General features: G+C 37.8%; 1 protein-coding gene across 2 annotated transcripts in view; it reads left to right on the plus strand.

The window, feature by feature from the left end:
• Positions 1 to 14,016, plus strand: part of LOC128659318 (scinderin-like) — a 105,901-nt gene that overhangs the window by 62,864 nt on the left and 29,021 nt on the right. The window lies entirely within an intron of this gene.

Consider the following 14,016-nt stretch of genomic DNA (forward strand, 5'->3'; position numbering starts at 1 on the left):
TCCTGGAAGAAGAAGAGGTCACCGCCTGGAAGAAGACTTCTCTGCCTGGAACAGGACCTTCTCCGCCGGTCTTCAGGACAGGTAAGGAGCACTTGGGTGTTAGACTTAGGTTTTTTAAGGGGGGATCGGGTGGGTTTTAGAGTAGGAGTGTGTGAGTGGTGGGTTGTAATGGGGGGGATTGTGCTTTTTTTTACAGGTAAAAGAGCTGATTACTTTGGGGCAATGCCCCGCAAAAGGCCATTTTAAGGGCTGGTAATAGAGCTGATTACTTTTGTAATTTAGTTTAGGGTAGGGAAATTTTATTATTTTGGGGGGCTTTTTTATTTTATTAGGGGGCTTAGATTAGGTGTAATTAGCTTAAAATTCTTGTAATCTTTTTTTATTATTTGTAATTTAGTGTTTGTTTTTGTAATGTAGTTTAGTGTATTTAATTGTATTTTAGTTGAGATAATTGTAGTTTATTTAATTAATTTATTGATAGTGTAGGTGTATTTGTAACTTAGGTTAGGATTTATTTTACAGGTAATTTTGTAATTATTTTAACTAGGTAGCTATTAAATAGTTATTCACTATTTAATAGCTATTGTACCTAGTTAAAATAAATACAAAGTTACCTGTAAAATAAATATAAACCCTAAAATAGCTACAATGTAATTATTAATTATATTGTAGCTATTTTAGGGTTTATTTTATAGGTAAGTATTTAGATTTAAATAGGAATATTTTAAGATTTAAATAGGAATATTTTAGTTAATAATATGTATATTATTTAGATTTATTTAAATAATAATTAAGTTAGGGGGTGTTAGGGTTAGACTTAGGTTTAGGGGTTAATAAATTTAATATGGGTGGCGGCGGTGTAGGGGGATTAGATTAGGGGTTAATAAATTTAATATAGGTGGCGGCAGTGTAGGGGGATTATATTAGGGGTTAATACATTTAATGTAGGTGGCGGCGGTGTAGGGGGATCAGATTAGGGGTTAATACATATAATATAGGTGGCGGCGGTGTAGGGGGGTCAGATTAGGGGGTAATACATATAATTTAGGGGGATTGCAGTTGACAGGTAGATAGACATTGCGCATGCGTTAGGTGTTAGGTTTTATTTTGCAGGCAGTTTAGGGAGTTACGGGCTCCAATACTCAGCGTAAGGCTTGCTACGCCTGCATTTTGTGGCGAGGTGAAAATGGAGTAAGATTTCTCCATTTTCGCCACGTAAGTCCTTACGCTGTATATTGGATACCAAACTGCGCGGGTTTGGTATACCAGTCTATGGGCCAAAACTACGGCCGAAGAGTGAAATATACGAGCGTAACTTCTAGGTTACGTCGTATATAGGATAACAAACCTGCTCAAAATTTGGCGTCGCCGGCTTTTGCGGGCGACGCTGCATATCGGATCAGGCCCTTGATGTTAAATAACCGCATGATCTTTTTTTTATAATTGTTAGAAAATCTCCTTAAGGGGCCTGGATCTACATAATTCCACTTGTAGAGGGCCCATACCTGCAAATGACAATGCTGTGTCAATTTGTAAAATTTTCTAATTATTGGGCTTCACCTTTTTTGTCCACCGACTACTAAAGGCATGAATCAAGGAATTCCCATTTGTTGCTTGTTGCCGATTTATAAAGAGTTTGTGATCGAGAAAAATATTTATGCTCTATCTTATAATACAACTTGATCATGAAATCTTGACAAATGTTATTACATGATTCAAACTATTCTAATTCTGCTTGGATCCCATTACAATAACAGTGAATTGCAAATAAAAATGATAAACATAATAACTGTAACTCATAACTCAGAAAAGTTAGTTAGCCTCACCAGTAATCTTCAAATGGTTATTATTACATAAGTGGAGCAAAAACAAATGTAGGACTACTTTTCGGGCCTTATACTCTTAATCATGCTCAAAATGTAGTCCTACATTTGTATTTGCTTCATTTATGTAATTAAAACCATTTTTAGATTACTGGTGCGGCTGACTTTGACTTTTCTGTATCTATAGTGGGGGGGGGGGGGAGGTTGCAGGGACCCACACAGCTTGCACATTCCCTGGAAGTTTAGTGTGCTGGATGTACTTTGTTGTTTGTAACTCATAACTCACTCAGAGGTCCTGCTTACAGATATCTCTTTTGTTGCTGAAAAATTGTGGAAATAGCAAATGTATGGTATAGCAAAACTCAAACTGATAATGTCCAATGCAATAAATGTGTAGTGAAGACGTTAGTATATTACATCAAGACTCATATCAAAAACATGCAAACCAACATAAAGGAATGTCAGCTACTTATGTTTTAACCGACCTTCCAAATTCACAAGGACAGGTTGTAATAAAGGAGTCAACAGGGGAGAAAAATTGATAGCAAGGAGACTCCTTGTGAATGGTAAGCAAAGTACCTTAGAAAGGGGCTACTTTTAAATAGGACAGTACTTGCTCACTGAAATCCTGAGTTTCTTTCCTGACTTAAAACAGTTTAAATTAGTTTCTTAAAGCTATTAGATGGAATCAGAGGGCAGATGTTGTTGGTATATGCTCTCTCAGTTGTGAGTAAATCTCTTCTTGACAAAAAGTACAGTCTAAAATAGTCAATGTCGGCTTCACTAATAACTGCATTCTTATTGTTAGCCAAGTCTCTTAAAGGAGCAGTAAAGTCAAAATTAAAATTTCATCAATAAGATAGAACATGCAGTTTTTTTTTCAACAACTTTCCAATTTACTTATATTATGTAATTTGCTTCATTCTCTTGGTATCCATTGTTGAAAAGCATACCTAGTTAGGCTTGAGAGCAGCAATCCACTACTTGGAGCTTGCTATTGATTGTTGGCTGTACTCATATACCTCCCAATATTCAGTATTCATGTACTGATATACCTCCCAGTATTCCTTTACTCATTCTTCAAAAAAAGATACCAAGAGATTTTGTTCCATTATTTTTACCATATTATACAGTATATATATTAAACAAATTCAGTCTTGCAGAAATAAGCATTTTATAAAAGCCCAAGGTTATCAGACTATTCCAACAGCAGCTATATAGAGGGAATTCACAATTTTAGAGACAATGTTGATATAAAATTAATGTGAGTAGAAAATTATATTCCCTTTTGAAACACTCACACATTTCAGTTTCCAGGCTTACAATGACAAACTATTCCATTGACTACGTAAAGAGATAGACGTGCTTAAAGTGATGGTAAACATAATCATTGTCGAACATATCAGTGTAACTATGATATAAATCCAACCCCACTTTCATTCATGATAAAAAAAAATTCTAAACAAAAGTGTTCTTACTGCTAATCACTCCGATTTATTCCTACTGCTCCTCCTCCCGGCACCAATCTATACTTTTTTTTCTTCACTGATGTTTCTTCATCCGGCCAATTGATTTTCTGGCCTTTAGGCGGTCAACTCCTTTACATACGTCACTTGGATCAATTGCCCATGTGCTTCTTTTTTCCTACGGATCCCTGACTCTGCCGCCTAAAGGCCAGAAAATTAATTGGCTGGATGAAGAAACGTCACTGGATTTATATCATAGTTACACTGATATGTTCTGTAATAATTAAGTTTACCATCACTTTAAAGGACCTAATTAGCAAGTACATGATAAAAAGACAAGGCAATACACTTACTCTGAATGTCAAATAAGCAATAAATTTTTTTCTAACAAATTATTTTTTTCACCCATTTTCCGGCCCCCTGTATCATGTGACAAACATCAGCCAATCACAGACTAGTATATGTATACCCTGTGAGCTTGTGCACATGCTCAGTAGGATCTTGTTCCCCAGAAAGTGTGAATATAAAAAGACTGTGCAAAATTTAATAATGAAAGTAAATTGGAAAGTGCACGTTAAACTGCACGTTCTATCTGAATTATAAAAATTTATTTTAACTTGAGTGTCCTTTTAAACTAACAATAGTAAAATAAACAATACAGAAAAAAGGGAACAGTTTATATAAAAAAACAGCATATGGTTTGCAAACTAACAATGAGCTCTAGTTTTTCCCTTTTTTTTCCTTCTTTCTCTCACCAATACCAATAAAAAACAAAAAAATACTCTCTTCCCAGTCCTGTCCTCCAACCACAATTTAATTCTCGTAATCATAAATTTGCCATTCTCCTCTTAAAATTACTTCTGCCATATATTTAGGGCTAGATTTACAAGTGGCGCTCTAGTGTTTGTGCGAGTCGTGATATTAAAAGTTGAAAATAATCGTGTTCACTCAAGCGCAAACTATATTTGCACTAGTCGGGTTAGCAGCATGACTAAAGACCTCAACTTGTAATAAAAGTTTACTTCTAGTGGTGTTTGCGTGCGAGCAAAGCACGAAATAGCGTGCCACTTTTAATTTGGCCCTTTATTGTTTATATATACGTATGATCTGCTTCTGTATATTTACTGAGTATGTTTGAATAAATCTGCACCATTTAATTTTAAAACTGTCAACCATTTACTCTAAATTCATCCTAATGTTATATTTTTCTATTATTAGATGCATTTTTAAATAAATGTATTAATGTTTTTAATTTTGGAGCGTTTTTAGATTTAGGAGATTAATTTTCTACTCTTCAAGATAGTTAGATTAATAAATCTTGAATTTGATCTTCCCTCTTCCACTCCCATCAGACAAAAAAACATTATTTAATTGTATAGTTACTTTTATATTAAAAATCCAATTAATAAATTGATTGATTCTGACCCAAAAAATTACAAATCTTTGCGCAGGATCAAACATAATGAGTAATGTTTGTATCCAAGAAATTATATTTGCAACAAATAAAACGTGAATCTTTAAAGAGACAGGGTACTATAAGAATAGTGCTAAACAGTTTATCGTGAGCGAAAAGGGATTTATCACGGGTGTTTCAGTGTGTCAGGTTTTTTGCTTGTATTTCAAGCGCATCCTCAGAGTTCTGATTAACTGTTTTGCAAAACAAAAAAAAAGGATCACAAAAATACATTACAAAGTACAGTTACACTCATAATAACAAAATCTAATAATATATATTATATATGTTTGTGTGTGTGTGTGTTTATATGTGTGTACGTAGGTATTTATATTTACAGCAGATATATACACAAATGAATACATATGTACACACACACACACACACACACATATACTGTATATATATATATATATATATATATATATGTGTGTGTGTGTTTGTGTGTGTGTGCGCATTGGAGCCCTTTGCAGTTAAGTAGATTAAAACATGTAAAAGCGGGGCGGAGCCAACTCTTGAGCCGAGCAGACGCAGATTTTTAGAACTCCTGCTCTAAAGCACCAATAAAAGCCACAAATAGCCCTAAAATGCTGTTTTATAAGGCAAATATGACCTCAGATTAAATTATAGCCTTCTCTGACTAAATTTTGAGCCATTTGGCAGAGGACTGTGAGAACAACTGAGGTAACAGTGTCGATGTGGTTTCAGCGTCTCCCTTAGTAGCGAGGAGCTGACTGCTTTCATTGCCTCTACCGGAGCCCTCCAGACTCAGATAGCTCTTAACCGCTAGACTCTTTCACACGGCTCAGCCTGCAGAGGGAGACCTGATCCCCCTTTTAGCCGAGAAGATGGCCTCCTTAATTTTGGATGCATTAACCCTACTAAGCCACCGCATGGACACCCAGTTTGCTAACCTCTCTCGATGCCTGTCTCTCAGCCGAGAAGAAGCACCGGACTCACCAGAAGAAGACTCTGACAATCTACCCGCCCCGGTGGCGCATCTGCTTGAAGGGGATAAGATGGCGGACACAGCCAGACAAGGCCTCTTTACCTTCTCCCAGCAGCCTGTTCTTACCGCCGATGTCACCCTGATCCACCCGACTCCTGTTCCGGAGCGGCCGGCCGGAGTGGGGGTTGAGGTGAACCTGATCACACCCAACGGCTTAGAGGATAACCTGCCTCCTCCTCTATACTTGAAAGCTGCGCACCCCGGCTCTGACATAGAGAAGACCGGTGACGACGTGAGAAATTTCCACGCAGACAGAGGAGTGAGGCCTAAGTCCCTCTTCACGATGCAGTACAGCAGACCTCCCGTCTTGTCACTTGTAGAGTCTTTGCCACACAGTGAGCAACCTAGATATAAGGGCAGCATAGTACTGAGAGATCTGTTTCCTCTATCTGAGCTACATTCACGCAGTACTGATGGCAGCATGCAGGTGGGCTCCATGATTCGGTCCATGAACTGTAATACTGAACTAATTAGTAGGGCCCTCCGTGGTCCTCAGGCCGAGCTATGCTGGAAGACCGGCATTGCGTGAAGTACCTAAAGATACCCCATTTATATACAGTGGACCCTAATCTCTGCAACTCTATTCTCATGTTTGTTTCACTCTCCCTCCCTGAATGTGGACTTTAATATCTGATGGGCGATCCGGTTAGAAGTTATTATTGTTAAAGGGTTCTATGATTGCTCAGGTTCATTTAGCTTATACGCAAGTTTCAACAGTTTAGCGATTTATTGTTAACATTTTTTTCTTAATTCCTTGTCATATACCCAGTGTGATATTGTGGGGGATCATAATGTATTAGAGGGGATTTCATGTATAAAATGTATTACTAGTGTTCTGAGAGCTAATTCAGATAGCAGCCATGCTGTTATACTTACTTTCACTTCTACTGTATGCAGACTTCCTGCACCCTCCCAACTTTAGAATAGCTGGCGAATAGTTTTAACCCCATTATGTACCTCTCTCACTATTCTGGTCCATGCACTATCAACTATTAATCATGCAGACCTCTGTTCAGCTATAGAAGATAATATACCCTACTAATTCTTGCTTATTTCATATGATATTTATATGTCTATCATATACCACTACATCTGAAGTAATACAAGCAGATAAGTCATTTTGTCTATTGCCCACACATAAATTTACTTAGCAATTATACGGGTTAATGTACAATTAACAATATACATATAGGGAATCCCCCTTGTAAGGTTCATATTATATGCTGATGACCCCCGGACTCACCTCTAGGACGAGTATTGAGTATTGCTTAACTATTTTCACCTCCCAAATTCTTAGTTGGACCTGAGATTGCCATGGAGCTATTTGCCACTAGACTAGTAAAATGGATAAGATGCCCCTATATTAACACCCCCGCTCTATATTAATTACCTGTCTCTTCCGGCGTGACCCCTTATGGGGCACACATGGAATACTCCATCCTCCTTATCCCCCCCTCCTCTCAACTAACATTGCTATAACTACTTACGCCCTTAGGTATACATAACACAGAAAACATATTTTCATCTATAGTCTACATAATACCATGAATAAGCTCATCCTGTAACCTTACCATAGTTGGCTCCGCTCTCCTTTTCTCCCCCGCCCCCTTCCACCTCCCCCATAATTCGAGTGGCTCTTGCCCACTGCACCCCCCTCTCTTTCCCCCTCTTTGTGACTCACCTGTGGTCACCTTAAAAGCCAACTCTCCACATCAAGACAGGTATAAAGGCTATTTTTACTTTCTTCATATTATAGATGTGGAGACCAGACTCCAGTTGATAACACATAAAATGAAGTTATATATTGGTTAGCCCAAAATTATAGTTGACACCTCTTTAGTCATGACATACGCCTCCATTTGCTACGGTTTGTCTCTGAATATTGATTTTGATATGATTATCTTTGCACGCCTGAACATCGATATCTCAAAGTGAGGCTTGGAACTGTTACTCTCCTTCTAGCTGCATAGTACACGTGTATGTAACAATATTGTGTGTCATATTTGGATGTTACTATTGTTGATGGGCAAAGTCTGTATTTTATCTCGACTTGAAACTTCAATAAAAAAGTTAAAAAAAAAAAAAAAAAACATGTAAAAGCATATTTATGCAATATTAATTTTAAATAAAGTGTTATAATGTGTATTTACTGTAATTATTTGACATTCCAATTTTCTGAAAATGATAGAACAGGTCCGGGGTCAGATTTAAAAAATCAAAAACTTTATTGTAACAATTTAAAATCCAAACATGGGGACAGAACACAGAAAGTCCAAAACACCTAGAACTGTGGCTTACGCGTTTCGGCCGTAGCCTTACTCATAGCCAATATCACATTGCTAATCAATTCAGTTTAAAAAAGCCCCCCCTGGGCTGTGATTGGTTCAAAAACAATAGGCGTGTTTGAACTTTGATTAGTTTCCTGTGAAACTTAACAAGTGTCAACTACAAGTCAAACCAGCATAATAAAGCAATGATTATAAGGCATTTCACAGACAAATATATATATATCACAGGAAACTAATCAAAGTTCAAACACGCCTATTGTTTTTGAACCAATCACAGCCCAGGGGGGGCCTTTTTTAAACTGAATTGATTAGCAATGTGATATTGGCTATGAGTAAGGCTACGGCCGAAACGCGTAAGCCACAGTTCTAGGTGTTTGGGACTTTCTGTGTTCTGTCCCCATGTTTGGATTTTAAATTGTTACAATAAAGTTTTTGATTTTTTAAATCTGACCCCGGACCTGTTCTATCATTTTTGGATTCATTTTGCCGTTTCACCGAGGATCGTATTAAAGGAGTGAGTGCTGGTACTTATTGTCCAATGGGAGGAAGGAAGGTGTGCAACGGTTAACCAATCAGGATTGTTAACGTCAGCAGTGAGTCACGCCAAGGCCTGTGTGTGTTTGGATCTACCTGTTGGAGAGGAGTTTGTTTGGCGAGCGGTGTTAGGCATATCCGCAAGTAAACCCAGAGGAAGGAACCGCGAGACAGCCCAGGATCACCGGAGTCGCCAGTCTCCCTCAGAATTGACTGTGAGTACACGGATAACACTGTGGCAGGGCGGTGATTGCTATATATTGCTGTATAATTGGCTAAGTAATTCACTACACAATATTAAGCTCTGTTACCCAGTGTCTTACACGGATTGTACCGTATGAAGCGGTGTATGCATCAACTCACTATTCAACAACTATATTGCTCTAAACACACAGGCTGAACTGTATCAAGGAATTAATTGACAACAACTTTGTTGTGTATCACATACGTGTTTTATCACATGTGCCATTACACTCCCTAAGTACCAGCACCTTTTCCCAACATAGTATACATAATTTTGGGGACTGTATGAATAGGTGATCTTGTCAGCCAAATTGTTTTTTCTTGGATTCCAATTTTCTGCACATAGCAGAATATGTTATACTTGTGTTCACACGGGCCATTTTTTGCAGTACAGCGGTCCCACCCCTTGCATTCTCTCCCTCCCCCTCTCTTTTGCTCTCTCTCTCCCTCCTCTCTTTTGCTCTCTCTCCCCCCTCTTTTGTGTGCTCTCCCCCTCTCTTTTGCGCTCTCTCTACCCCCTCTCTTTAGCTCTTTCTATCCGCCCCTCTCTTTTGCTCTCTCTCCCCTCTATTTTGCTCTCTCCCCTCTATTTTGCTCTTTCCCCTCTCTTTTTGCTCCCTCTCCCCCCCCCCCTCTCTTTTGCTTTCTCCCCCCCCTCTCTTTTGCTCTCCCCCCCTCTCTTTTGTGCTCTCTCTCTCTCCCCTCTCTTTTGCTCTCTCTTCCCCCTCTCTTTTGCGCTCTCTCTCCCTCTCTCTGTTGCACTCTCTCTCTTCCCTCTCTCTTTTGCACTCTCTCTTGCCCCTCTTTTGCGCTCTCTCTCTCCCCTCCTCTTTTGCGCTCTCTCTCTCCCCCTCTCTTTTGTGCACTCTCTCTCCCCCTCTCTTTTGCGCTCTCTCTCTCTCCCCTTCTCTTTTGCGCTCCCTCTCTCCCCCTCTCTTTTGCACTCTCTCTCTCCCCCCCTCTTTTGTGCTCTCTCTCTCCCCCTCTCTTTTGCGCTCTCTCTCCCCCCTCTCTTTTGCGATCTCTCCCTACTCTCTTTTGTGCTCTCTCTCTCCCCTCTCTTTTGTGCTCGCTCTCTTTTCCCTCTCTTTTGCGCTCTCTCTCTCCCCCTCTCTTTTGCTCAGTCTCTCTCCCCATCCCTCTCTTTTGCTCTTTCTCCCCTCTCTTTTGCCCTCTCTATCTCCCACCTCTCTTTTGCACTCCCCCCTTTTTTTGTGCGCTCTCTCTCCCCCCTCTCTTTTGCTCTCTCTCTCTCCCCCCTCTCTTTTGCACTCTCTCTCTCCCCCCTCTCTTTTGCACTCTCTCCCCCCTCTCTTTTGCTCTCTCTCTCTCCCCCTCTCTTTTGCGCTCTCTCTCCCCCTCTCTTTTGCAATCTCTCCCTCCTCTCTTTTGTGCTCTCTCTCTCCCTCCTCTCTTTTGTGCTCTCTCTCTCCCTCCTCTCTTTTGTGCTCTCTCTTCCCCCTCTCTTTTGAGCTCTCTCTCTCCCCCCTCTCTTTTGCTCTGTCTCTCTCCCCATTCCTCTCTTTTGCTCTTTCTCCCCCTCTCTTTTGCGCTCTCTCCCACCTCTCTTTTGCGCTCTCTCTCTCAGTATATACAGTCATGTGAAAAAGAGAGTACACTCTCTTTGAATTCTATGGTTTTCTATGGCTAATGTGATATTCTATAGAAGCACAACAGAAATGTCTTGAAAATACTGCTGTTTCTTTAAAGGGACATGAGACCCCAATTTTTCTTTGATGGTTCAGACAGAACATAAAGTTTTAAACAACTTTCATTCTTACTTCTATCATCTATTTTGCTTAATTCTCGTGATAAACTTTATAGAAGAAGCAGCAATGCACTACTAGGAGCTAGCTGAACACATTGATATGTAAGTGCAGCTACCATTCAACAGCTAGGTCCCTGCAGCCTGATCCTACCTACAGTCATATGAAAAAGAAAATGCACCCTCTTTGAACTCTATGGTTTTAAGTATCGGGACATAATAAAAATCATCTGGTCCTTAGCAGGTCTTAAAATTAGGTAAATACAACCTCAGGATAGATTTTTTTCTGCAATAGAGCTCAGATATCTTTTTTTGCAAAAGAGCTATAAGCACTTAATTATTACACACTCATTTTTTCTTTGCATAAATGTTTTGTAGATGATCTATTTATATAGCCGTTAAAGTTTTTTTGTTTTTAAATGTATAGTTTTGCTTATTTTTAAATAACATTGCTCTGGTTTTCAGACTCCTAACCAAGCCCCAAAGTTGTATGTGAATACCGTCAGCTTCCTACTCCAGCTTACTCCTGTTTGTGGGTCTTTTCATATGCAAAAGAAGGGGGAGGGGGGAGTGTCTTATTTCCCACTTACCAACTACCTTTTCAACAGAGCTAAACTGAGAGCTTCTAAGTAAGTTTTTAAACAGTTTTATACTGGATTTTTATATCAGTATCTGTGCATCTTATTCTTTATAGTAGTGTCTATTACATGTAGTTATATGAAAATGAGTGCATACTGTCCCTTTAAACTAGGGCACTGCATGACAAATGCCCTTTTATTTGTGGGGTTATTTTAGTTTTAGTATAGGGTTTTTCTATGGAAGTTTGTTTTAGGGTACTTTAGTTTTAGGATAGGGATTTTTATAGTAGTGTTTTTTTATGTTTGATATTTTTTTTTACTAGTAGTGTTTTTTATTTGGTGGTTTAGGGATCATGAAGTGTAGGTATTTGGGTGGGGTTAATGGCGGTTTAGGAGTTAAGTAGTGTAGGGTTTATGGCGGTGTGGGTTGTAGCCGTTTAGGGTTTAATAGGTTAGGGAAGTTATTGCAGGGGGGTTCTGGTGGTTTCGGGGTTAATAGTGATGGAGTTATGGTGGATTAAGTGTAAATAGTGTAAAGGGGTAGCATGTGACAGGGATGTGGCTAATACAGGTTTCATAATCTAGCTGGGTTAAAAGAGTAGGGGGATATGGCAGTTTGGTGTTATTAAAGTAAGTTTAATATGATGGGGCTTAATGTGTATAGGTGTTTATTATTTTTTTTTAACTTCCTTACTCCATTGAAGTCAATATAGTGAAAGCAATATCCAGTGGCTTAACATGCAAAAAGTTTAATTCTGTCAGTTAACGCTCAAGTGAGAGTGGTAATTAATGCTCCACTTGTAATTTAGCCCTAAATTTTAAATGAGCAGTAGATGTTTTTCAGAATGCACTTCAATTTGTCATCCCACTGTATCATGACAGTCATTAGCCAATAACAGGCTCATATACAGGGCTTAACATTTCCACTAGTCCACTATTCCTGGACGAGTACGAAATTGCAGCGGACAAGTAAAGAATATGACTTTTTCTCTCTGGGTTAGGAGACTTATAGTGATATTTTACCACCCCTGCTCATATATGTATACAGGAAACTCTTTCACATGCTCACAAAGAGCTGGTGCCTCAAAGTGTGCATATAAAAAAACTATGCCCTTTTTGATAATGAAAGAAAATTAGAAAGTCTCTTTAAACTGCATGCTTTATATGAATCATCAAAGTAAAATTTTGGCTTTAGTGTCCATTTAAGTATTGATATTTTCAGTATAGGTGGGGAAGAAGGTAAATCAAGGTAAATAAGCTATATGTAAATATTTTAGTACACTCCAGCATGTAAAAATGGTTTAATTGGAACAATAGAGAGAAAAATATTACAATACACTATCCCTTTAAACATTTAGGCATCATACCTGGAGTAATGTTTAGTAAATGTAAGTGTAACCTGTATTTCTCTAATGGGTGAGGAAAGGAATGCTTCATTTGTTCTTGTTAAACACTGAAGTAGTTAATACCCTGCTAATTTTAATGTTCCTAATTTATTCAATTTTTCAACAATCTAATTTAAATATGTTTGTTTGTTTAGATCACTAATAAATGAATAGAAGAGAGAAATTGAAAATTTCCCCTGTAGAAATTGTTTACGGACCAAACGGATTCCTTCATGAATTCTAACTAATATTTAATTTGAAAATATGAAAATAGATGTCTAATTAATAAGTTAAATTGTAATTTCAATTCTTGTATTAACTAAATACAAGAATTGTGCTAAAATGTGAAATAATATTAATAACACACCAATCTTTTGGATTAGGGGAAATAATTATTCTTATATTCAAAATCATATAAATATTCTCATCCATGTTGCTAATAAATAACAATAAATCATCTGCATGCAGATAAATTTGCTGTCATTCCCAATTGAATTCCCTTAAATGACCACTAGATACAGTAGAATTGCATAATTAACAGGTGCATAATAAAAATACATTGCAATAACACTTACTCAGAATTTAAAATAAGCAGTAGATTTTTTTCTGGCTATTTTTGTTTTTGCCATTTTCAGACACCTTGTATCATTTGACAGACATCAGCCAATCACGACTAGCATATGTATACCCTGTGCGCTTGTGCACATGCTCAGTAGACGTGGGGCCTCAGAACGTTTGAATATAAAATGACTGAACAAAATGTGATAATCTGAATCTTGAAAGTTTATTTTGACTATAGTGTTCCTTTAATATAAATTCTTAATTTAACAGCAAAATTAAATAAAAGGAGAGATAAAGAGCAACCCTGCAGAATATTATTCATGAGGTTACATTGCCATTAATAATCAAGGAGGAAATTGATTCTGAATAAAGTAATGATATTAAACTAATACAATCACATTGAAAACCATATTACTGTAAAAAAAAAAAAAGGTCTCAATTCAAGCAATCAAAAGCTTTTTTCTGCATTTAATTATAATATAGCCATTTCTGTACATTTTTCATAATTCCAGAAATGTGACATTTTCTTCGGTTGGTAGTTTTTCTTTGTCTCTGCATAAGTTATGTTTGTTCCTTAGTGATCAAATTATCTAGTAATTAAATTATGTTTATAAGAAGAGGAAATTGAGAACAAAAAAGAAAATGTCAAAGGGGTAGATTTGTCAAATGTTGGGCAGACATTGATAAATGCTGACAGAATACACTGTCTGCTAGATATGTGCGATTCGTTTCGGAAATTCGGAAAATTCTGCAAATTCAGCAATTCGGATCGAAACGAATTTCCGAATTAAAATACTGCCGAATTACCGAATAAATCCGAATTACTTCGGATTTATTCGGTAAATTCGGATGGCCATGGATTACACTAGTATTGTACAGTATAAGTCTAATCCCACCTAACATTTACCGAA

The sequence above is a fragment of the Bombina bombina genome, chromosome 5, assembly GCF_027579735.1.
Source record: "Bombina bombina isolate aBomBom1 chromosome 5, aBomBom1.pri, whole genome shotgun sequence".
Lineage (NCBI taxonomy): Eukaryota > Metazoa > Chordata > Amphibia > Anura > Bombinatoridae > Bombina > Bombina bombina.